This window comes from Erinaceus europaeus, chromosome 10, assembly GCF_950295315.1.
Source record: "Erinaceus europaeus chromosome 10, mEriEur2.1, whole genome shotgun sequence".
In the NCBI taxonomy this organism is placed as follows: domain Eukaryota; kingdom Metazoa; phylum Chordata; class Mammalia; order Eulipotyphla; family Erinaceidae; genus Erinaceus; species Erinaceus europaeus.
In genome coordinates, this window is record NC_080171.1 from 4,962,436 (window position 1) to 4,969,559 (window position 7,124).

Below are 7,124 nucleotides of genomic sequence, written 5' to 3' on the forward strand. Positions count from 1 at the left end.
TTAAATAATTGTGAATCTATTTAAATTTCTTATTATCTTTATTGATTGATTGGATAGAGATAACCAGAAATTGAGAGGGGAAGGTGTGATACAGAGGGAGAGACACAGAGAGACACCTGCAGCCCTGCTTCACCACTTGTGAAGCTTTCTTTCTGCAGGTGGTGACCAGAGGCTTGAACCTGGGTCCTTGTGCACTGTAACATGTGCGCTCAATCAGGTGTGCCACCACCTGGCTGCCTTATTTACATTTTTAAAAAGGTTATCAACCAACTGTAAATTCTCTGTGGTCCTTTGGGCAGAGTTTGATCCCTATCCGTGTACTGCTAAGAGAGTTTACGACTCAGTGGTTTTAAAGTATGACTTCACATAAACATTAGTAAGAGACACTTCACAGCAAGTGTTGTCTGCAGGGCCTAGTCCCAAAATTCTGGGCTTCACTAATCTCTCTACAGCTTTCTTCATGTGTAGCAAAGGTTGGGGACTATTCATGATGTAAACATACTTCACTGGTTCTGTAGCAAGTTCTGAGTTCTATCTTTGTATGTAGCTGCCCCCCTAAAAACTACCGGACAGTTCTTTCTCTCTCTCTCTCCCCACCAGGGTTATCACTGGGGCTCGGGGTCTGCACTATGAATCTACTGCTTCTGGCAGCCTTTTTTTTTTTTTCTTTCTATTTTTGACAGGACAGAGAGAAATTGAGAGGGGAAGGGGAGATAGAGAGCAAGAGAGAAGGTTAGATACCTGCAGGCCTGCTTCACTGTTCATGTGACGTCCTCTCTGCAGGTGGGGAGCAGGGACTCGAACCCAGATCCTTACACATGATGATATGTGTGCTTAACCAAATGTACCACCACCCAGCCCCCCATCCTAACTCTCCAGAGTTTTAATACTCTGTCTTGACTTCTTACTGAGGACCAATGGAAGAAACGGCCATCTTAATCACCTTTCTTATTTGCTATAGAGGGAATTTGAAGCTATCGGATTCCTCACTGTTTGCTATAGATTTTAAGAATAGCTGTACATTCTCTTCCCAGATGATGAAAATCAAGTTAGTCAGCATGTCTCCCTTTTATTTTTGCTTTGACTACCAAGAAATTTGGACTCAGATGCGAAGTCTGTCCACAACTATATCACACTGCACCAGAAGATATTTCTCCTAACTTTAACTTCACATTTCTTGTTTAATCAATAGTCTTACTTTGTACATGCATAACATTTCTCAGTGAGTAACTTTTTTCTGTTAATATGCAATGGTACATGGATTTGCATGTCATCTTTGTGCAGGGGCAATGCTAATAATCTCTGTATCGTTCCAATTCATAGTATATGTGCTGCCAATTGGAGAGTGTACACTGGTGAGTCTGAATGAAGGGTTTTCAGATACTATCATGAAGAAAGCACATACTCCAAAGCAACCCATTAGCACTTTGGAAGGGAAGCATTTGTTGGAAACATATGCAATTGGATGAAAAAATTTTTTTTTTATTTATTCATTACTGGATAGAGACAGAGAGAAATTGAGAGGGGAGATAGAGAGGGAGAGGCATAGAGACACCTGCAGCCCTGCTTCACCACTCATTAAGCTTTCCCCCTGCAGGTGGTGACCAGGGACTTGAACTTGGGTCCTTACTCACTATAGTGTGTGCGCTCAACCAGGTGCACCACTGTCTGGCCCCTTGGATGAAATTTAAAATATTTTTTCCAAAGTTTATTAAGAAAGAAAACAGGGGAGAGGATATACCTTGGTGGTGGAGCACTGGAGTTATAAGCATGATGTCCCACGTGTGATCATCAGCACGTGTGGGCCAGAGCTGAGTGGTGCTCTGATCACTCTCTCAGAAAAAAAAAATGAATAAATAATCCATAAAAAGGCAAGAAATTGGGGGTTCCTCACCAGAAGTGTCCTCCCCCTGCTCAAGAAACAGTGTGTAAGTTCTTTGCTTCTCTTTCATTTTTCACCCCCAGAAACACAAGACCCAAAGCCCTCTGACAGATACAAAAACTGAGCTTCCAGAAGGTTCAGAGACCTGGGATGGGATTCTCCTCTCTCGGTGATGTCACACATTCCTTCTGCCATCTCTGTCTTCTGTAAACAAGGGCAGGACCTTCCTTTTGAGTCTTGGAACAGCTCTCTTCTCCTCCCCTTTCTGGGTGTTGACAGACATCTTCTGTTGACCTTTTCTGATTCTGCCCACTCTTTCTCGACAAGCAGACCTCTCAGCTACATTTTGATATTACTCTGTGTTTTCTTCTCCTTGCCCAAGCTCTGGCTCCACAATCTAATTTGGGCCTTGTTACTCCAATGTGACCTTTGACTTGGAGTATTCCTGAGTCTTTTCCTCTTCTGCTTCCCCACTTTCTGGTCAAACTCCAGTTTCATTCTATATTCAGAAGTGCCAACTCCTTAAACCACGGGGTCCACCACCAGTGGAAGAAGGTATATGAGTTGGTGTTCTTTTTTTAATGTTATTATTCTCTTTATTTAAGTACTGGATAGAGACAGCCAGAAATCAAGAAAAAAGGGGTGATAGAGAAGGAGAGAAAAATAGAGACACCTGCAACACTGCTTCACCACTTGCAAAGCTCTTCCCCTACAGGTGGGGACTGGGGCTTGAACCTGGGTCCTTGTGCACTGTAACAAGCACACTCAACCAGGCCACCACCTGGCCCCTAGTTGTTGTTCTTTAATGTGGCCCAAAATGATTCTCAGAAGTCCGAAGCCACTGGCTTCTCAATTTTTAGGATGTTTTCTCACTCTTCTATTATTTTATCATTTATTTATTTGTATTTAAAATTTTTATTATCACCATGTTTATCACTAGGGCTCCGTGTCAGCACTATGAATCCACTGCTGCTAGCTGCCCTCTTCCTCTTGTTCTTCTCCTCCTTCTCCTCTTTCTCCTCCTCCTTTTTCTTTCTATTTTATTTCATAAGATAGAGAGAAATTGAGAGAAAAGGGGGAGATAGATAGGGAGAGAGAAAGAATGATGCTTGCAGACCTGCTTCTCACCTCATAAAGTATCCCCCCCTGGGCTTGAACCCTGGTCCTTGAGCATAGTGATATGTGTGCTCAGCTGGGTGTATCACCATCCAGCCCCTGTTTATTTATTTATTTAAGTTGATTTTGGGGGGGAAACTGAGGGAGGGTTGAGAGACTGCTCAGGGATGGCATGACAATGGTGTCTGAATTTAACTTTGGCCTCTGGGGCCATAGGCCTGCAGACTGGTGCTGTAACAGGTTGAGGGAGATCCCTCCCCCTTAGTGTCACTTTCCCTGTGTCACAAATAATTTTTAGGGTTCATATTTAGGGCCAAAATGTAACTGATATTTTATCCCAGGACAACACCTACGGGGAGAAGCAGAGACCTAATCCAATGTGAAGCATTCCTGAGGACTCCTGACTTCTGCCAGAATGTACCACCCTCTGTCTTCTGGTTACCTTGTTAGCAGATGTGTGCATTAAACAACAACAACAACTATTAGTGATTTAATACTTATTTACAAAATTTTAAGATAACAGGGGTGCAAGAGTCTTTGTTTGTGACTCTTTGTTTTTCTCTTGCAGCATTCAAGATCCTTTCTTTATCCTTATTCCTTTGCATTCTAAATATGATGTGTCTTGGTGTCTTTAAGTCTGGATTAATTCTGTTTGGGACCCTCTGAGCTTTTTAAAGCTTTATGTCTTTTATGTTTTCTAGACTAGGGAAGTTCCCAGCTACTGTGTCCTGGACATCCACATGCAGAAGGCAAAATTAAACCTCCACTTAACACCTCCCTTTAAGTATCAAAAACCAGGTCAAAATGGATCAAACACCTGGATTTTAGAGCAGAAACTCTAAATCCCCTATCTTTGCCTCACCTTAGGTGGAATTTGAAGGAAGAGTGCTGGGGGGGGATGAGTTAGGAAGAGAGCGATGAATAGCAGATCACCTCACTTTCACTTACATGTTGAGCTTGGGAGACAGAACAGTAATTGAAAACGCAACATAAAACTTGGACTGGGGGTGGTGCACTGCACCAAATCAAAGGACTCAGGAGGGAGTGGAAGAGAGGAACTGGTGGCAGGGGGTGTTGGGGTCCTAAATTGAGAGTGAGAATACTTTGCAGAAACTTATCACATGGAGATGGGCGATTATATCCATGTGTCAGTAGCTGTACTGTAAACCTTTATTCCCCAGTACAAGGGAAAAAGTAAAAAGAAAGAGAGCTGTTTTGTGATTGGTCATGTGATTTATTCTGGAGGCTGTTTTATGTGAACTTAGGAAAACATGTAGTCTGATGCTATTGAATGAAATGTTCTAGATATACCTTTTAGGTTCATTTGGTTTAAGGTATTATTCAAACTTTACGTTATTTCCATTCTTTTCCTTTCTTCCTTTCTCTCTGTTTCTCCACCAGAATTATCTCTGGGGCTTGGTGCCGGCACTGTGAATCCACTGCTCCTGGCAGCCATTGTTTCCATTTTATTAGATAGGACAGAGAGAAACTGAGAGAGGAGGGGAGGTAGAGAGGGAGAGAGAAAGATAAACACCTGCAGACCTGCTTCACTACTTGTAAAGAGACCCCCTGCAAGTAGGGAGGCCAGGACTTGAACCCAGATCCTTGCACAGGTCCTTGCATTTGGTACTATGTGAGCTTAACCTGGTGCACCACCACCCAGCCCCTTTTATTATATTATAATAAGGATGACCTTATTATCATTATTAAAAGGGACATGAATTAAGACACAGGTTTTGAAATTTACATAGACAGTAGATAGTCGTTCATGACACTGAAGATGGAAGGAGAGTCAGTTATTTCTTTTTTCCTCAGTCTTTAAAATTAATTTAACACTGGTTTGCAATATCATAAAATTTTAAGGATGGAGTTTCACATATGTGTGAGTGTATTATACAAGTCACCACACCCAACACCAAAGTTCCTGTGCCATCACACCAAATGGAATTCCCCCATTCACCCTTCTCCACCTCCAATTCCCTCTAGTGCCCACCACCAGAGTTTTCACAGATAAGTGTTTGCTTAATTATTATTGTTTCATTATTTAATATAATATTTTATCTATTTTAATGAGGGAGGGGCCCCTGCTCAACTCTGGCTTATAGTGGTGCTGGAGATTGAGCCTGGGATCTCTGAGCCTGTGGCATGAACGTCTTTTGCAGAACCACTATGCTGTCATTCCAGCCCATGATTATTATTATTTTTGTAAGTTTATTTCTTTTAGTTATCTATATTCTATATATGAATGAAACCAATTGGTCAACGTCTTTTACTTCTCTACCTTTTTTTTTAAAAGAAAAGATAAATTTTATTTATTACATATGAGAGAGAAGAATAAAGAAGGGGAGAGAAGAGACAGAGAGAGAGAAACCAGTGCACCTCTCTGGTACATGCAGTGCTGGGAACCAAATGGAGAGCTTTCAGCAAGCTTGCCAGCTGAGCTATTTCCCCAGTGGCCCACTTCTTGTTTCATTTACTGCAATCACATCCAATTTCATCTACTTTATCTTAATGATGCAATATCATCTTTTCAATGTCTGAGTAGTATTCCAATGAGTACGTACCACAGAACTCCTCTGTCCGGTCATTTGTCAGTGAACACTTAATCTGTCTCCACATTTTGGCTTTTGTGAATAGTGCACCTTTAAACATAGGGACACAACTATTATTTCAAATTTTCATATTCTTTGTCTACATGCCTAAGTATTACTGCAGAACTATAAAGTATTTCCAGATTAATTTTGCAAGGACCCTATACCATTTTCCATAGGGGCTGCATCCCTTCACAATCCCACCTGTCATGTACCAGGCTTCCTTTGTCCCTACATGACTGCCTCCAGTCCTAGTTGTTGCCAGTGTTTTTGCTAGAGGTCATTGTCACCAGTGAGAGGTAGAATCTCCTTATGATTTAGATGTGTCTTTTTCTCTAATTATAAGTGATGGGGAATCTTTTTCTCATGTCTGTGAGCCATCTGTAGATCTTCTTTAAAGAGGCGTCTATCCATTTGTTTTACTAAAGTTGCTACTGGGCTGTTTGGGTTTTAGTTGTTGCATTGCACACTTTCTGTACATATCTGAGATAGCAATCTCTTGTCAGAAGCAAGATATGCAAGTATCTTCTGCTATTTACTGGGTCACCTTTTCTGTTTTGTCTTGCTTACTTTTACTGTAGTTTCTTTCCATGGATAAAACCTTTTAATCTGACATAATCCAATTTAGTCAAGCTTTAGTTTCCCATTGCCGTGGGATGGAAATTCAGTTTTTTTCTTATGAGTTCAAAGCTTTACCGTAATGGCTATTTATTTTATAGTTTACAAATTTATGAATCATGGGAATAATGATATCTTGCTCCCTCTTCTTCTCATGCTTAAGAGATGGAGGGAAGTAACAAACTTTCCTCCAAAGATTCAAACATTCTGTCTCTAGACAAATCAGATTTGTATGGTCACAGAGATCAGAAGAGCTGGTTATTCATTTGGACAAACCTATGCTTGACTCTAGCCCTGGGCACCAACACTACCTCTTTCTCCTTCTTTGTAGCTGTCAGACATTATTAATTAAAAACTGCATTCTTTCCACCGAGCATAGTCAAAAGTTAACCATCTCCTACAGAGCCTTCTAGGGAGAGATGGCAAAGTGTTTCCAGTGGTATCAACATAACAAATAAACTCGATTAGCTGTCCCTGCTGGAGACTCTGAGAGGATCAGATGAGGTAGTCTATTCTTAGAGGAGAGCTGTTCTTGGAGTTCTCTGGTGACGAATGTCACTTCAGAGCTCTATCAGTCTGACCAAAGCTGCTTCACCTTGTGTCTCACATGTTGCTGGCACCAGTCATCAGCACTGATGACACTGAGAACTGCCCAGCTTTTATTTGAGGATCTTTGATTAGAACAGGACCTTGCCCAGGAAAATGAAACAGTGCTTCCCTGCAAAGGACACCATGCAGCAGGTTGAGGGCATGTGGCGCGAAGTGCAAGGTCTGGTGTAAGGATATCGGTTCGAGCCCCTAGCTCCCCACCTGCAGGGGGGTCGCTTCACAAGCAGCAAAGTAGGTCTACAGGTGTCTATTTCTCTCTCCCCCCTCTGTCCCCCTCCTCTCAATTTCTCTCTGTCCTATCCAACAGC

General features: G+C 41.8%; 1 non-coding gene across 1 annotated transcript; it reads right to left on the reverse strand.

Annotated features, from left to right (window-relative positions):
* Positions 1–1,239: 1,239 nt before the first annotated feature.
* Positions 1,240–1,351, reverse strand: LOC132541061 (U6 spliceosomal RNA). The gene has a single exon (XR_009552249.1). It is a non-coding gene; the product is annotated as a U6 spliceosomal RNA (small nuclear RNA).
* Positions 1,352–7,124: the final 5,773 nt, after the last annotated feature.